Genomic DNA, 17,553 nt, shown 5'->3' with positions numbered 1-17,553 from the left:
TTTTGATGACTGTAACTTTGTAGCATAGTCTGATGTCAGGGAGCCTGATTCCTCCATCTCCATTTTCCTTTCTCAAAATTGCTTTGGCTATTCAGGGTCTTTTGTGTTTTCATAGAAATTGTAAAATTTTTTTCTACCACATGCTGGGAACTCTTCTAGATACAAAAGACAAATAAAATAAATATAAGTCCTGCATTATTGGAGCTAACCTTCTATTCAATTATATTTCACTTATAATCACTACATCATGTCACATGACAATAAAAAATAGAAATAATTCACTATTTTTCTTGCTATTTTCTACTTTTAATTTTATTTTTAATTAATTGGGAATTTATGTTCTTATATATTGTGAAGATATTGCTTATTTTTTCTATAAATATCTAAACAATTATTCCCAAAGCTCTTCATTTCCACATGGTTGAAAATGCTATATTTATCATACACAAAATGTTAGTTTTCTTAGAGTCTAGGACAGTTAGGTCTTATTGATCACTCTTTAACTATTTCTTATTTGTTTAGATTCATCTTTTTAGAAGATTTATATTGTTTTAGTACATTGCAGTGTTCAGTTAATTTTATAATAATTTTCTGTTTACTATAATGAAGTTCATTTATTAAATGATCAGAATAAAATAGTCATTAAACATTTTAAAATGTGCAAAGAGTTTGATTATGAATATCATTGTGGGTTTTTATATGTCCCCAAAAAGGTGAGAGATGAAAAGTTTAGCTGTTTCTTGGTAACCTAGTTTGAAAACTTTTGCATTCTGCCTAACACCTTACTTGCAGTGTGCTTCAGATAAAAATTTATTTAATGTTATATTACACTTGTTAACATGTTTGTATCTTAATTTTCTCATGCAAAAATGCTTAAGTTTACATTAGATATTTCCATGTCTTATGGTTTCAATTTTTCAACACTATCACATTAAAAATACAATTAATCTCAACTAAAATACTTCTGGAATAATTATTATTACAGTAGCACTAGTCATGCCAAGATGATTTATACTTTCCTTTTATCTGACCCTTCCACATCATGTATCATACTCCTATGGCCTTCATATACATTAGACATTAATCACAAGTCATAAATGACTTCATATTATCTACACAAGAAAATTTAACATGCTTTTCAGAACTTTTGATGTCCTCCACGATTTTTTCCCATTTTATTTCCCCAGCCTCACCCATTACTATTGTCTAAAATAAGTCATCTACTCTAGCCGGTGTGACACATATTGACTTATTCCAAGCTACCTAAATGTACCATGCCTATACCTGCCTTCTTTGAAGTTGTCTACCTTCCTCAAATCCATTGTTGATTGTGAAGGAATATTTTCTTCTACAAACCATCTAAACGTACCCCTGTTTTGAGACAGCCCAAACATCACCACTAACATGACACCTGCTCTGTAATTTCCAGTATAAACTAGATTCTTTCTCTTCCAGAATATCACCACCCTTCCACCCCACTTATTTAATGCCTAGCCACATGCTGCCTAATGATATACATATTTGTTAAATAAATTAATGATTGAATCATACCATATATTGTCATCTTGTGTTGCTATTTCACAAGTATTTTGGAAATAAACTTTCATTTCTTACATTCATAAATATTTTTCAAGCTATACTATGAGGGAAGAGTTCGAATATTGTTGTAATTCGTCTCTGATAGTATCAATCAACTTTGTTAGATAATTGAATGAAGCAATGAATCAGTGACACTGATAGGCTGGATCTATGCTTTCTACTCATCAATATTTATTTTTCTTTGCCTGAAAGCCATGCTGTTTGTACTCTGCCTAAAATTTACTTTTATTTCGGAGGGTTAAAATGAAATTTTAAGTTCAGTAAAAACCTCTCTTGTAAGTCCCATTTCGCTTGTCAAATTGGATGAAAATTGTCTGCTTCTCTCTAAATTACCTGAGAAATCTAAACTCAGTTGACATGACCACACGATGGGTTTTTCCCTTGTAATTTTTAGTTTTTCTTCTGGTCAAGAATGTTTATGGCTGCATTTTTATATATTCAGTAGTTGTACAGATGAGTTTAAGTTCAGTTTCTTGTCCAATTTCATTTTAAATTTATTCTCCATTTTGTTTTCTTTCAGAAGAATCACTAATCTTTTTCAATTCAGTGACCCCAATTAGGAAGTTTCATGTTTGCTTAAAAGTGCATAGTGATATTTAGAACAGCAATAATAAAGTGGCTATTTACACTTTGTAAAAATATCACAATGTGTTGAAAATGCATAGAGAGTAAATATTATATAATTTCTATACCAATGAGGTGATAACATATGAGAAGAAATTTCCACTTGTGATTTTTTTTTGAATTTTTAAAATATATTTTATCAATTCTTTATAAATGAGAAATAACTGCAGGTCATTCTTCCTCTCAGTAATATTGTAAAAATATTTTAAACCACTGAAATTTTATTTTCTCTTCATTGTTATTGATAATGCATGTGACAAACTGAGATTAAAGCTATGGACTAGAAACATGCATTTAAGAAAAGTAAATCTTCTTTGCTTTTAGCCAAGGAATGGAAAAAAAAACCCTCAAACTGTTCTATAGTACAGTCATATAAACAGACTGTTCAAAAACATGTTTGAAGATTTTGCTTCCTCTTCCCACATTCTTGTTTTAATTCTCTGTCAGTTGAGAGGACTCAAATACCTTTGCTGACCAGTATTTGCTGATTAAATACAATTCCCCCTATTTTTATCTTCTAGTTAATATACCTTAATTGTGTTCCTCAAGCATTTAGAAAGTAATTTACCTAGTGTTGTACCCTGGATGATCATGGATTCAGTAAGGGAAAGAGAGTTGAATACAGGAAGTTGCATTTCATTTAGCAAGTGTGTTAATATGAGTAGTAGTCTAGACATGGTGATTAGGAAATTAAGTACTATGCAAGGAATGTAATGGTTGGTCAAAGGACAAATTCAGGTTAAGTCTGGGATAACTAGAGAAAGGAGAAGATCAATGAAATTCATCTTTTGACCATGTTGTTTACTTCTTGAGCTGGAACATTTTCCATCATGTTTCATTCTCCTTTTAATTATATTCTGATATTGAATTATATCTTTATTTATTTCCTATTCACTTTCTTTCTATTGAAATGCTTATACAAGGAAATCGTCTATCAACCACATTCTCTTTCAATGCAATCTATTTATGTAAAATTACTTTTAGTTATTACAAAGTAATAGTTTCATCATGTAAGGCTGGAAACAACATAACAATAGCAAGAAGAAAACAAATCACTCATACATAATCTCTGTTAACATTTTGTCATTTTTTTGTGTGTAATTTTTATGGAATTATGATCCTATATACATTTTTTGTCTGGCCTTCTCATTTAAAAAACATTAGCTATTTCTCTATTTTACAAACTTTTTCTAAATACATTTCAATAATGGGATGATATACATTTGTAGATGTCTCATTAGGTAATCCAATTTGGAGAGTGTAGGGTATTCTATTTTTCATCCATCCTCATAATTATCTATACTTTAAATTTCTTATCTTCCCTCTCACATAATCTTCTCAATTCTCTCTCTGTACTAAAAGGTCAAATAATATTTAATCTTATAATGAACTAGTTAACATCAATGAGAAGATATTTATACATTCTTAACTCCTCTGTTTCTCCAAAACTTCATCCAATCTACCAACAAATTCTTTTGTCTTGATCTTCAAAATATATCCAGAGTCAGACTTCTAGTGTCTGATTAGGATGTAGAAAGTTGGAAAGAGTATTACTCTCACCATAAAATAAGAAAAAAAGGTAAACAAAAAGACTATAACTTTTGCTAAATCTTTCAGATAGCTGAGGTCACAGAGTAATCAACTAGTCTGAAATCTAAGTAAAGTCAACTATCTCCATGGAGTGACAGGACACTGGCTTAGCTGGGCCAGAGAACAGGAGGCAGGTAACCCTGCCACGCTAAACTATTCAGCCAAGTATGTGCTAATGTAAGAGTACAGGAAAAGGGCCTGGCTCCATCAACTATCTCCTACGAGTGAGGAGGAAAAAGAAAGTAGAGAAAGCCAACATCAAGGCAGAGGAACACACAAACTGTCTAAGACTGTGAATGGATGAGGACAAAGAGAATGTCCCACATTCCTCACCATAAAGCCAGCAAGAAGAGGGCCACAAGTACTAGCCATTTACCTCCAGGGGAGGGGCAAATGCAAGGATATGCAGGATCAATAGGGAAAGATGAACACTAAGAATGGAATATAAACCGTGTGAAAAATCCTCCAGGAATCCAGACTACACCTTAAGCACAAGGTGAAATTAGAATAATCTGAGGATATGGTACAACAAAAACCAAACTAAAATTAATTTCTAATTAGGTTAACTAAATTCCCAGAGTAAAGGTTTAGCAGAAGAGGCATGCTTATTTCCAAGCATAAATATAACTTCATCCTACGCACAGTGACAAACTTCCAATCACAAACTACAAGACATATCAAAGAGGAAAGGGATGGGGGCAGGGGTCAACTATCAAGAGAGAAAAAAATCAACAGAACAAGAATCAGATATGATAGTCTTTTGAAAACATTAGACAGGAAAATTAAAATAGCTATTCTTAATATGTTAAAAGCTCTAATGGAAAAGGTGAGCAACATGCGTGAACGTATTGGGAATTTTAGCAGTGAGATGGATATTATACAAAGGAGTCAAATGGAAATGATAGAAATAATAATTGTAGAAACACTAACATAAATGAATCATGTCTTTGGCAGGCTTAGTAGTCTCAGCATTGACTACAGAGGGACAAAAGAAAAATTTGAGGTGGAGGGAGTGATGGAAGTGTTCATTGTGCAGTTACTTGTATGCATTGGTCAAAACTCAGAAATTTATGCTAAAAAGGGCAAATTTTACTGAATTTAAAGTGTGTATATGTGTCTGTATATATCTTCAAATTCTGACTATTTCTTAGCAGCTCTGCAGCTACCATCCTTGTCCAAACCACATCACTTCTTTCTGTAATATATAAATAACTGGACATTAATGTTACTGCTGACAAAAATAAAAATTCCAGTTCTAAACTGGGAGCTAATTTAGGTGGAATGGTTCTGAGTTTGTTTTAGACATCTTAAATTTGAAACATTGTCAGGCACTTATAACAAGACATCCGGCCTTTCTTCATCAAGTTCATGAAGAACTAGATCTTCTCACTTAAGTGTCTCTCAGCAGGAAAAAATTTCCTCCTATTGAATTAATAATAAATGAATTTTAAATATGTAAAATTGGTTAGGGGTAAAAAACTAAGCAGTTTTCTATTCTTTTCTATGCCTCTAAGTCTGAGAAACAACTTTACTGTAAACTGCTAAGACATACATTTGAATTGAGCAGTTGGGGACCTAGATATGGTGATGTTTTAATTAGATGAACAAGGGAGCCTTATGCACATTCAATGTGTTACCAATGTTAAAGGCAGAGAACCACAAATTGGATAAATTTGTTACAGTGTGCTTTCCATTTTTATAGCAACACCCACATTAGCATGGAAGATGTGAAGGCATTTATAGGCCACTTGCAACTCTGTGTAAAACTTCTCATAATGCTCATATATTTCTGGCTAAGCACATTTTAAACTTAAAGAAGTTTTACATGAGATGCAAGTTGTGCAAATATTTCTAATGGGAGTTTTGTCACTTGGAATTCAAATTTCAAATTCAACTATTGCAAATTTAGTGACTCATTATATACAGAAAGAATTGTAAGTGTGTATTTACCACTTTGACAGAATAATTATGTATAATGAGAAAAAAAATCAAGTGCACAAATTAATGACCATTTTAAATCTTTTTGAGGAGAATGTAATTAGTTTATTTTCAGGTAACTTTTAAAATATCATTGTCAGATAAAATTGCAGCTTGTCAGTCATAATGAACATTTAGTTGAATGTACCTTCGGGATTTTAAATGAGTTTATCATGTTATCAAGAAATTATATGGGTCTATAAGCTAATGAGAAATATGGTTAATATAAAAATAAAGTTATAAAAACATGTGCCAATGATTTAAAGAAGCTTAGAAATCAATAAAGCCTAGTAAATTGAAATTTCTAAACTATATAATTTGAATAATTTGCAGAAAACTTTTTTTTCAAGTACTCCAAGGGTGCTGTCAAGCCTCCTCAGAATTAAGGCATCATCCACAACATCTTGAGTTAGCTGTAAAATTCATAAGTCTGTGCTCTTTTCCAAACACTATCAGTTAACACTGATACTCATTACTTTCTGCAGATTTTCTGTAACAGATTAGAGTTCATTAAAAATCGTTTTGTACATTTCCCCCAAACAACTGTTATTGCCAAGCAAATGAGGTAAACGGCCACATTTGCCACTAGGATTCTGAGTCATTCAATACGATGTTTCTTTGAAGTTTCCTTCCTTATGATCTCAAGAACCACAATTTCTATAATGCACCAAACAAATTCTCTTGCATTCCTCCTGACAGTAAACATCACTTGTCTTTGCCCTCGCATAACTGCAGGCTGTTTTCTACCTTTGGAGAACTTCTTTTCACACCTCTTTTAACCTAAGTCCTGGCCTGACACGTTCTTTCAATACTGGTCTCAAGATCTATTTCCTCTAGAAGCATTTACTATTTAAACTGTATTACTTTGTGGACATTCCAAATATTGTTTGAAACAACTTTTGGTAGAAAGTTTTAAAAAATCACCTGATATATGTATGTTCTCAATTCTGTTTGCATATATGTAAACCAATTATTTCAGATTAGAGTGCAGACGTATCTTACTATTTTTTTTTTACCTTCTTAACAAATATAGACTTACTCTCTAAATAATTGAACACATAAAAATTAGCATAAGTATATAATGCATGTACAAAAATGTTTTAGGTAAATTTCAGAGAAGTGATGTTCCTTCTAAATGACATTGAAAATCATTAAATATGAATTTATATTGAATTTGACATGTTGGAAGTCATACAGAGGAAAGCTAGGTGATATATAATATGTTTTTAATAGATTACTATTGCTATATATATGAATACATTGAGTTGAAAAAATAAAGGATTAAAGTAATGACAGTTATTTGATTCTCCACTTGATCCATTCCAATATTTAGAGTAGTATTCCATGGCATAATTGTATAAATTATTAAACTATTCCAGCAAGGTCATATAATTCTCTTCCACCCTCCCAAACTCTCCTCCCACTCATACTTTTTCCCTTTTATGTACTTTAGCATATATATCGTCAGCATATTTTTTAATAGTGGTAAATAGAGCTTGCAAAAACTATTATACCACCCAAAAATGATAACATATAGAAGGAATGGGAGAGATGAAATGCGAAAGATGTGAGAAAAAAACTTAATACTGAAAGATTAAAAAAAAATTTTAGTTAATCTTCCGCCGTAATGAGTCTCCTTTAAGCTTGCAAAACCTTTGTTTTCTTCTTTTGTTCTTGCTAGTGTTTCTTCCATTGCTCCTCCGTGGTCTGGAGATGAGTTTGTTTGTGTAAGTTTTCTTGTGGACGCTAACTCTGTTTACATGTTCCTTCAGGGAATTTTCTTTAGATGGTTCCCATGGTTTCATCTTTCCTTTGTGCGTGGCTTATAGTTCAGGAAACTAGACAAACTTGCTTTGAGATCAAACACAGGTTTCCTATGGGAGACCAGAGTGTGCACTGCCTTGAATGTTTCAAAGATAGACTCAAAGATAGATGCTCTTTTTTTTTTTTTTTTAATTTTATTTATTTATTTTTGGCTGTGTTGGGTCTTCGTTTCTGTGCGAGGGCTTCCTCTAGTTGCAGAGAGTGGGAGCCACTCTTCATCGCGGTGCGCGGGCCTCTCACTATTGCGGCCTCTCTTGTTGCAGAGCACAGGCTCCAGACGCGCAGGCTCAGTAGTTATGGCTCGCTCAGTAGTTGTGGCTCATGGGCCTAGTTGCTCCGTGGCATGTGGGATCTTCCCAGACCAGGGCTTGAACCCGTGTCCCCTGCATTGGCAGGCAGATTCTCAACCACTGCGCCACCAGGGAAGCCCCAGATAGATGCTCTTGATTGTCTACATGATCTCTATTTCATCCTTCCTCTGCCACATTTGAATTCCTTTTTCTGTTTAAGTTCAATCTCTACCCCATGTGACTAATGGGAAAGTGATCTCCATTCCTAACCTCAGGGAGATTTTCTCATAAATCAAAGCTAATCCTAGAAATCTCATTTTCTTGACCACTGTGGTCTTACAATTGGACATTTTACCAAATTCTGGCCAATGACCTGCAAGCAAAGTCTATGAGGAATTCTGGGAATAGTTCCCTCTATTTTTCCCTCTGGACTCATCTGAATATGGTACCTGTAATGGCTGAAAATTCCCTAATACAGCCTGAAATAGCCCTCTGGTGAAGGGCAGAGCCAAGTAAACCACCACTCCTGGATACCACACTTCCTCTGGACTATTTTTATGCAAAAGACTATCCTTCTCACTCTTGAAATCATGTAAAAATAGTGTTTTTGTCTGTTACAAGCAGTAGAGGGCGTTTTAACTGATACAAATGAACAACCCATTAATTCCAAACCTATATAGTAAATTTTCAGAGTTTTTATTCTTATCCAAATCGTAATGGCAAGAATTCCCAGGAATCTAATTTCTGAAAATTAGAACCTCTCAAAGTGTCCTTATTTTTTCTGGTTGTTCCCGAATAGCTTTCTCACATGATGGATTAACATGTCAGTCTTTCAACTACAGTCATGACACAGCCTTTGCTCAGGACTTATTCTTCTTCTCCCCTTTCTGCTTGTCTCATTCCTCTTCCTGTTAGTTGCACAGAGAAGCATCCACATTGATGGTGCCCATCCGGAAATCAACAATATTCATGCAAAGCTTACCATCATTGAATGTTGCCAAAGTTTTCAATTCTCCAGCTGCATGCTGTGTTCCATACAGAGAGGCAAAAAATCATTCTCCTCCTCAATTCGGTAACATACTTGGTGTCCTTGTTCCCATGCAGTTCTGATTTTGCCCAGAATTATTCTACATGTTTCTGCCTTTAACTTCTCCCTCAACCAGGGCTCAAAAGCTGGCCACGTAGGGAAACAGAATGCATCACATCACTGCTGCCATGATCTCACTTCTCTCCTTTCCTTATTCAAAAGGAAAAGTTGCAATGGATTCAAGCAGATACCATGAGGAGGGAAAGGGTGCTGATGCTGGCTGTTGGTTGTAGTAACTGTGAATAGATCCCATCCAAACATGCCCTGTTACAATCAAAAATTAGAAAAATAGTCTTCATGGCTGAGTGTTTTTCCCATTAAAATAGCTATTTGCTTTTTCTTGTTTTTACAAATACTGCTTGCATAAGTACCTTAAGGCAATTTCCAAATCTGTCTTGAATTTAATTAGATTTTTAAAACACTCAAAATAGCAATACTCATGGAGATAATTTCAATTTTGGACACATTCTGAATTAAAAGCTGGCCACAAACTTCATGTTTATAGATCTAAAATGGTCATAACAACTGAAATATAGTCATTTCACTCATCCTACTCAATTTCTCTTTATGCCCTAAGTCAATTATTGTCATCTCAACACAATGGCAGTTGAACATCAGAATATTTATGGACTAAATCCAGATGAAAGTGTATATTGTCTAGGATGCTTGATGACAGGGAAGGTGAACATACTATTTACAGGAGCTACGAAAATATGAGTGCACCATGTAGGGTGGCCTGGGAAAAAGTGATCTACTTGGTATAGGAAAGCATATGTCCTATCTAAAGGTGGCTACCACGTCTCAGCTCCAGCTCATAGCTGCTAGGGAGAACTGTTTATTATCACAACTTCTAGTTTTTCCAAAGAAGCTACAATCCTAGGTTTCCATGTAAAATCTTTAGATTTTTCAATGTTGGCTACTTTTTTAAATGTTTCAAAACATTATGTAGGAATGCAAGTCAAAACCACAATTAGATAAAACTTCAAATTCATTAGGATGGCTCTTATAAAAAAAATACAGAAAATAACAAGTGGTATATACATACAATGGCATATTACTCAGTCTTAAAAAGGAATGAAATTCTGATACATGCTACAACATGGATGAACCTTGAAAACATTATGCTAATTGACATAACCCAAACATAAAAGGACAAATATTATATGATTTCACTTACATGAGGTATCTAGAGTAGTCAAATTCCTAGAGACAGAAAAGTAAATGGTGGTCTTCAGGGGCTGTGTTGGGGATAATGGGGAATTATTGTTTAATGGGTAGACTTCCCTTGTGGGATAATGAAAAAGTTTTGGAGATAGATAGTGGTGATGGTTGTACAACAATGTGAATATACCTAATACCAGTGAATAGTACATTTTAAAATGATCTAAATGGTAAACTGTATGTTGCTATGTGTATTTTACCACACAGAAAAAGTTATGTGTACCTAACAAAACACATCTGCAAGTTGGATTTGGTCTAGGGTCTGTTCTTTTCAGAAACAGAATTGTAGCAAAAGATGTAACATACAACTATTCGTTTGTGGAAGATTAAACAGTGAAAGAATAATGAGGACATAAAGAACCAAATTGTCATATACCAAATATATGGAATATTTTCTCTATAGAAAATTTGCTTTTTTAAGGTATTCAATACACATTTGCAGAAATTGACTCTCTAATAGTATTGGATCTTGGACAAAACTAGTTAAACTAGTTCAAAATCAGCTCCTAACTCTGATATAACATTCTTGAGGTGATATATATCATATATATATATATATCTCCTCTCTTGAGGGAAACGGAGATCTGATATATGGAGCAGACTCCAACTTCTAATGTTAGGCTCAGAATGTGCAGGGATGGGAAATGAAACAGTAAGAGGATGGGACTCCAACTTCAAGGTAGTGCCGCTGTAGTTGGCACATCACTTCTTTCAACCTTTTCTGATGACGTAGGACCTGATCCTTTGACTTTCCTAGGGCAGGAGTCTTCATGGGGAACCCAAGAAGTTATGGTCTAAAAGGTGTCACTAATATTACATCTACAATATTAGTATCAGCTACATTGTTCCAGAGCTGGCATAATCAGAGAATCTCTTCTGGGAATCGGAAATTTGGAATCAGTTACAAGCCACAGAGTGGATGAGTCAAAATCTAATTAAAGCTTTGACTGACTTTCAGAATGGCAAGTCTGAATATCTTGAGGCTGACTTATCAACAGCTTTCCTGTGTCTTGATTGTCCAAAACTCTGAATTCTGAGAGAGACTCTACTCAACCATTAAATTATGCATATCTCTTTTTTCCTATGAAACTCCTGTTTTTTTCCTTAAAATAACTCAGTTCTGTTTTTGCTCCTTGGAACTGAAGAAAGACTGCTAACATTAAGTTAAAATAGAATTCTTAGCTGAATTGTTTTTCACCTTGACAATGACTTCAAAATTTATTAGGATTCAAAAAAGAGAAGTAGCATAATTTAGTGTCTTTAATGTTACACAACTAAATACAATTGAGCCTCCACATCCATGGGTTCTGCATCCTCGAATTCAACCAACCACAGATCAAAAATAATTGGGAAAAAGAATCCGGAAGGTTTCAAAAGGCAAAAGTTGAATTTGCCATGTGCCAGCAACTATTTAATAGCATTTACATTGTATTAGGTATTGTAAGTAATCTAGAGATAATTTAAAGTATAAGGGGGGATATGTGTAGGTTATATGGAAATAATATGCCATTTTATATAAGGGACTTGAGCACCCTCAGATTTTGGTATCCTCAGGAGTCCTGGAATCTATCCCCCACAGACCCCAAGGGATGACTGTATTAACATTTGTTAGGTCACAGTAACTAAAACTTAAACAGATATTACAATTATTTTCAAATAGAATAAAAATATATGAAAATATAAATTTTATGATTAATTGGAGATACGAATATATGGTTTTTTCAAACATCTCAGACAGATGTCTAAACTTAGATATTTCATAGAATAAATTAAAATCAAGTAAAATGCCCTTTTTTTCCTATTACATTAACAAAGATTTAAAATACCATAATACAAGTCCACACAAATGTTCAAGGAAAGAAACATACTCAAATATGTTGTAACCAGCAGAACCCTTTTGGAAGCAATTGAACAACTCCTACACAGATTCTTTTAAAATGTCTGTAACTTCTACCCATCATGTCAATTTTAAGAACTCTATCTTAAGGATATAATATAAAGTATGAAAAAAGCTGCATTCCCAAGTGTATTCATTCCCCAAACAATATAAAAATCATCAATAAGAAAACTAACTAATCTCTTCCCAAAATGTGTTCCATAGTATGTTAATTAATGTTATTTGAACAAAGGTTCTATGACCAAGAATATTTAACAGATTCTTTTAAACAGGCAACTTCACTCTAAGCCTTCTAAAACATTAAATGATAATATGCACTATAAGTCCCCAAGAGAGACATGTCTTCAAAAATCTTATCCCTAGGGCATTAAAAGATGGTGTCTATGAAGAGTAACTAATTCTGTGGAAATTGCTTATAATTAATTTTCTATTGGAAAAAGGGATGATAGAGTTGGAAAGAGAAAATGTTAAAGGTAAGACAGGAATGTTTCAATAAGATAATGTTTTTCTGTTTTTCGGACTTTCTGTGTTTACAAAGCTATCTGAAGAAAGCAATAAATAAAAAATTTAAATGAACCTTTATTATGAATTTTAATAAAAAATGATAATTACTTAAAATGATCCTTCAATATAATCTTAATTCTGGAAATGGCTGAAAAAACATTCCAAATGAAACAATGTTAACCAGCACTATTTTCTGTATATACTGTGTGTGTGTTTTGTGTATGTGTATTGTGTGTGTGTGTGTTCATGTAAGTGTGAAAGAGAGAGAAGGTAAAATATATTCATATGCATGTATCAACTAAATAAAGGAAGACATGTGTTTTCCTGATCCTGACATATCCACCATTTTGATTCCTTCATGAGGCAGAAACTATTTGAATTTCATTAAGGATGGCAATGTACTATAATGAAAATAATGATTTTTTTTGCATCAAGATGTATGAAATTTACCACAATTTAGTCCTCTCCCCAGGAGAAAAGGTGTAAGACATTTCATATTTAAATAGATGCAAAGAAACATGTGTTCTGGAGTGCATGTGAGTAGACTGATTCTCAAACTGCTCATGAATCTAGACTCATTAATTGGCAGTCACACTTTCATGTTGTACTGATGACCCAGAGTTAGTTTTATCTTTTTGTTTTTCTCTCAGTTATAAACCCACTTTGTCTCAGACTGAGAAGGAGGTAAGTCACTGGAATAGAGGATATTTCGAACCACAAAGATTCCTCCTTCATCCATCTTTTAGGACAGTTGCAAGAGAAAAGCTGAGGTATCATTTGAACACATTAAAATTATTAAATTAATTGCTACATTAGTGAATCATTAATTGTTATTAATTATTTAATCATTAAGTTAAATTAACCATTAAAACACATTAAAACCCATCAGGTTTCTTTTTAAGGTGATGAAACGGTTCTAAAATTGACTGTGGTGATAGTTGCAAATATCTGTGAATATACTAAAATCCATTGAGTTGTACACTGTAAATGGGTGGATTTTATCTGAAAAAAGCTGTTTGAAAAAAGCAACATGATTAGAGCACTGAATCTTGAGAGTCATTCCTGAAGTTTTGTAAGCAGAAAAATCTCAACCTTGGAAACAAAGGCACAGCAGCATTAAAACTATTTATTTTACTCACTGGATTGTTTACTGAGAAGCTAACTCTAAAATCACCCACCAGTGAGACATCTGCTCAGAGTGGTCCTAAACAGTTTTGTCCAAGTTTGTTGGTCTTTTATTTGAAACCAAAGAACAATTTTGTGGGTACATGTAGGCAACCTTTAAATAAAACTTTGTCTTCTGCTCATACTAAAGTAACTTTATTATATTAAGGCATGAGATACTTTAAAAATCACTTTTAAGGGAGATTGTTTAAATTTTATAATTGGCCTGTAGCATCATACTTCTCAGATACTTTTCTCTTATATCACATACCTAAAATGCTTCAAAAAATCTCATATTCTTAGTTATCTCATTTCATGTACAACCTGCCCATGCAATCCTCAGCGTACTTGGAAATAGCTACCCTGACAAATAAGTTATTATGTTGTTATTCTTCTTTTGTTATATTAAATATATCCATTTTATATATTTATTTTATATATATTTATTTAAATGTATATAAATATATATTTATAAAATAAAATATATTTATTTTATATATAAAATATATAAATATATATAAAAAATATATACATTTTTTAACCCGTATATTGATAATCTTATCAAGTAGCAATTATGTACTTCTATTAGGAGAAAACAACTTCATATTTGTAAGAAAACCACATTATAAAATAAAGAAAATATATTTTATGATTTAAAAATATGAATCATAGTCTATAGTTTTTGAGACTCTGAGTGTTCAAATCTACTTAATAGAGACAGTAGGCAGAAAATATGCTGAACTAAGATAAGTATTTTGGTTAAGAGACAGTTTGACCTCTGTCACTCCATATCCTAAATTTTATGAAATTACTACATAAAATCCTGGATTTCATAGTAATTAAATCAATCAATCTTAACTTTTTGTCAAAAGTAAATGTCTTTATTAATAACTTAGTTCCCAAATTTAGCTGCATTTTACAACTTTTAGAAATCAAGTCAATCATAGGGCAAAACCAATATATGAATGTATATTTTCAAAAGATTGTACGATTTAACACTTTTTCTTAAAGAGATATATTCTGAATCTTTGCTAAAATAAAATATATATATATAATTATTTATGATCTAACCTAGAGTTTTTGTCTTTTTTTTTTATGATTTAAAAAAAATTTTATTGGAGTATAGTTGATTTACAGTGTTGTGTTAGTTTCATGTGTACAGCAAAATGAATCAGTTATACATATACATATATCCACTCTTTTTTTTTTTAGATTCTTTTCCCATATAGGCCATTACAGCGTATTGAATGGAGTTCCCTGTGCTATACAGCATGTTCTTATTAGTTTTTTATTTTTTTATTTTTTTATTTTTTTTAACCATCTTTATTGAAGTATAATTGCTTTACAATGGTGTGTTAGTTTCTGCTTTATAACAAAGTGAATCAGTTATACATATACATATGTTCCCATATCTCTTCCCTCTTGCATCTCCCTCCCTCCCACCCTCCCTATCCCACCCCTCTAGGTGGTCACAAAGCACCGAGCTGATCTCCCTGTGCTATGCGGCTGCTTCCCACTAGCTATCTATTTTACATTTGGTAGTGTATATATGTCCATGACACTCTCTTACCCTGTCACATCTCACCCCTCCCTCTCCCCATATCCTCAAGTCCATTCTTTAGTAGGTCTGTGTCTTTATTCCCGTCTTGCCACTAGGTTCTTCATGACCCTTTTTTTTTTTTTCCCCTTAGATTCCATATATATGTGTTAGCATACTGTATTTGTTTTTCTCTTTCTGACTTACTTCACTCTGTATGACAGACTCTAACTCCATCCACCTCATTACAAATACCTCCATTTCATTTCCTTTTATGGCTGAGTAATATTCCATTGTATATATGTGCCACATCTTCTTTATCCATTCATCTGATGATGGACACTTAGGTTGCTTCCATGTCCTGGCTATTGTAAATAGAGCTGTAATGAACATTTTGGTACATGACTCTTTTTGAATTATTGTTTTCTCAGGGTATATGCCCAGTAGTGGGATGGGTGGGTTGTATGGTTGTTCTATTTTTAGTTTTTTAAGGAACCTCCATACTGTTCTCCATAGTGGCTGTATCAATTTACATTCCCACCAACAGTGCAAGAGTGTTCCCTTTCCTCCACATCCTCTCCAGCATTTATTGTTTGTAGATTTTTTGATGATGGCCATTCTGACCGGTGTAAGATGATACCTCATTGTAGTTTTGATTTGCATTTCTCTAATGATTAATGATGTTGAACATTCTTTCATGTGTCTGTAGGCCATCTGTATATCTTCTTTGGAGAAATGTCTATTTAGGTCTTCTGCCCATTTTTGGATTGGGTTATTTGTTTTTTTGTTATTGAGCTGCATGAGCTGCTTGTAAATCTTGGAGATTAATCCTTTGTCAGTTGCTTCATTTGCAAATATTTTCTCCCATTCTGATGGTTGTCTTTTGGTCTTGTTTATGGTTTCCTTTGCTGTGCAAAAACTTTTAAGTTTCATTAGGTCCCATTTGTTTATTTGTGTTTTTATTTCCATTTCTCTAGGGGCTGGGTCAAAAAGGATCTTGCTGTGATTTATGTCATAGAGTGTTCTGCCTATGTTTTCCTCTAAGAGTTTGATAGTGTCTGCCCTTACACTTAGGTCTTTAATCCATTTTGAGTTTATTTTTGTGTATGGTGTCAGGGAGTGTTCTAATTTCATACTTTTACATGTACCTGTCCAATTTTCCCAGCACCACTTATTGAAGAGGCTGTCTTTTCTCCACTGTATATGCTTGCCTCCTTTATCAAAGATAAGGTGACCATATGTGCGTGGGTTTATCTCTGGGCTTTCTATCCTGTTCCATTGATCTATATTTCTGTTTTTGTGCCAGTACCAAACTGTCTTGATTACTGTAGCTTTGTAATATAGTCTGAAGTCAGGGAGCCTGATTCCTCCAGCTCCATTTTTCGTTCTCAAGATTGCTTTGGCTATTCGGGGTCTTTTGTGTCTCCATACAAATTGAGAAATTTTTTGTTCTAGTTCTGTGAAAAATGCCAGTGGTAGTTTGATAGGGATTGCATTGAATCTGTAGATTGCTTTGGGTAGTAGAGTCATTTTCACAATGTTGATTCTTCCAATCCAAGAACATGGTATATCTCTCCATCTATTTGTATCATCTTTAATTTCTTTCATCAGTGTCCTATAATTTTCTGCATACAGGTCTTTTGTCTCCTTAGGTAGGTTTATTCCTAGATATTTTATTCTTTTTGTTGCAATGGTAAATGGGAGTGTTTTTTTAATTTCACTTTCAGATTTTTCGTCATTAGTGTATAGAAATGCAAGAGATTTCTGTGCATGAATTTTGTATCCTGCTACTTTACCAAATTCATTGATTAGCTCTAGGAGTTTTCTGGTAGCATCTTTAGGATTCTCTATGTATAGTATCATGTCATCTGCAAACAGTGACAGCTTTACTTCTTCTTTTCCGATTTGGATTCCTTTTATTTCTTTGTCTTCTCTGATTGCTGTGGCTAACACTTCCAAAACTATGTTGAATAATAGTGGTGAGAGTGGGCAACCTTGTCTTGTTCCTGATCTTAGTGGAAATGGTTTCAGTTTTTCACCTTTGAGGACAATGTTGGCTGTGGGTTTGTCATATATGGCCTTTATTATGTTGAGGAAAGTTCCCTCTATGCCTACTTTCTGCAGGGCTTTTATCATAAATGGGTGTTGAATTTTGTCGAAAGCTTTCTCTGCATCTATTGAGATGATCATATGGTTTTTCTCCTTCAATTTGTTAATATGGTGTATCACGTTGATTGAT

The sequence above is a fragment of the Balaenoptera borealis genome, assembly GCF_965194805.1.
Source record: "Balaenoptera borealis genome assembly, chromosome: 9".
Taxonomy (NCBI): domain Eukaryota; kingdom Metazoa; phylum Chordata; class Mammalia; order Artiodactyla; family Balaenopteridae; genus Balaenoptera; species Balaenoptera borealis.
Note: the sequence above shows the minus strand (reverse complement) of the source record.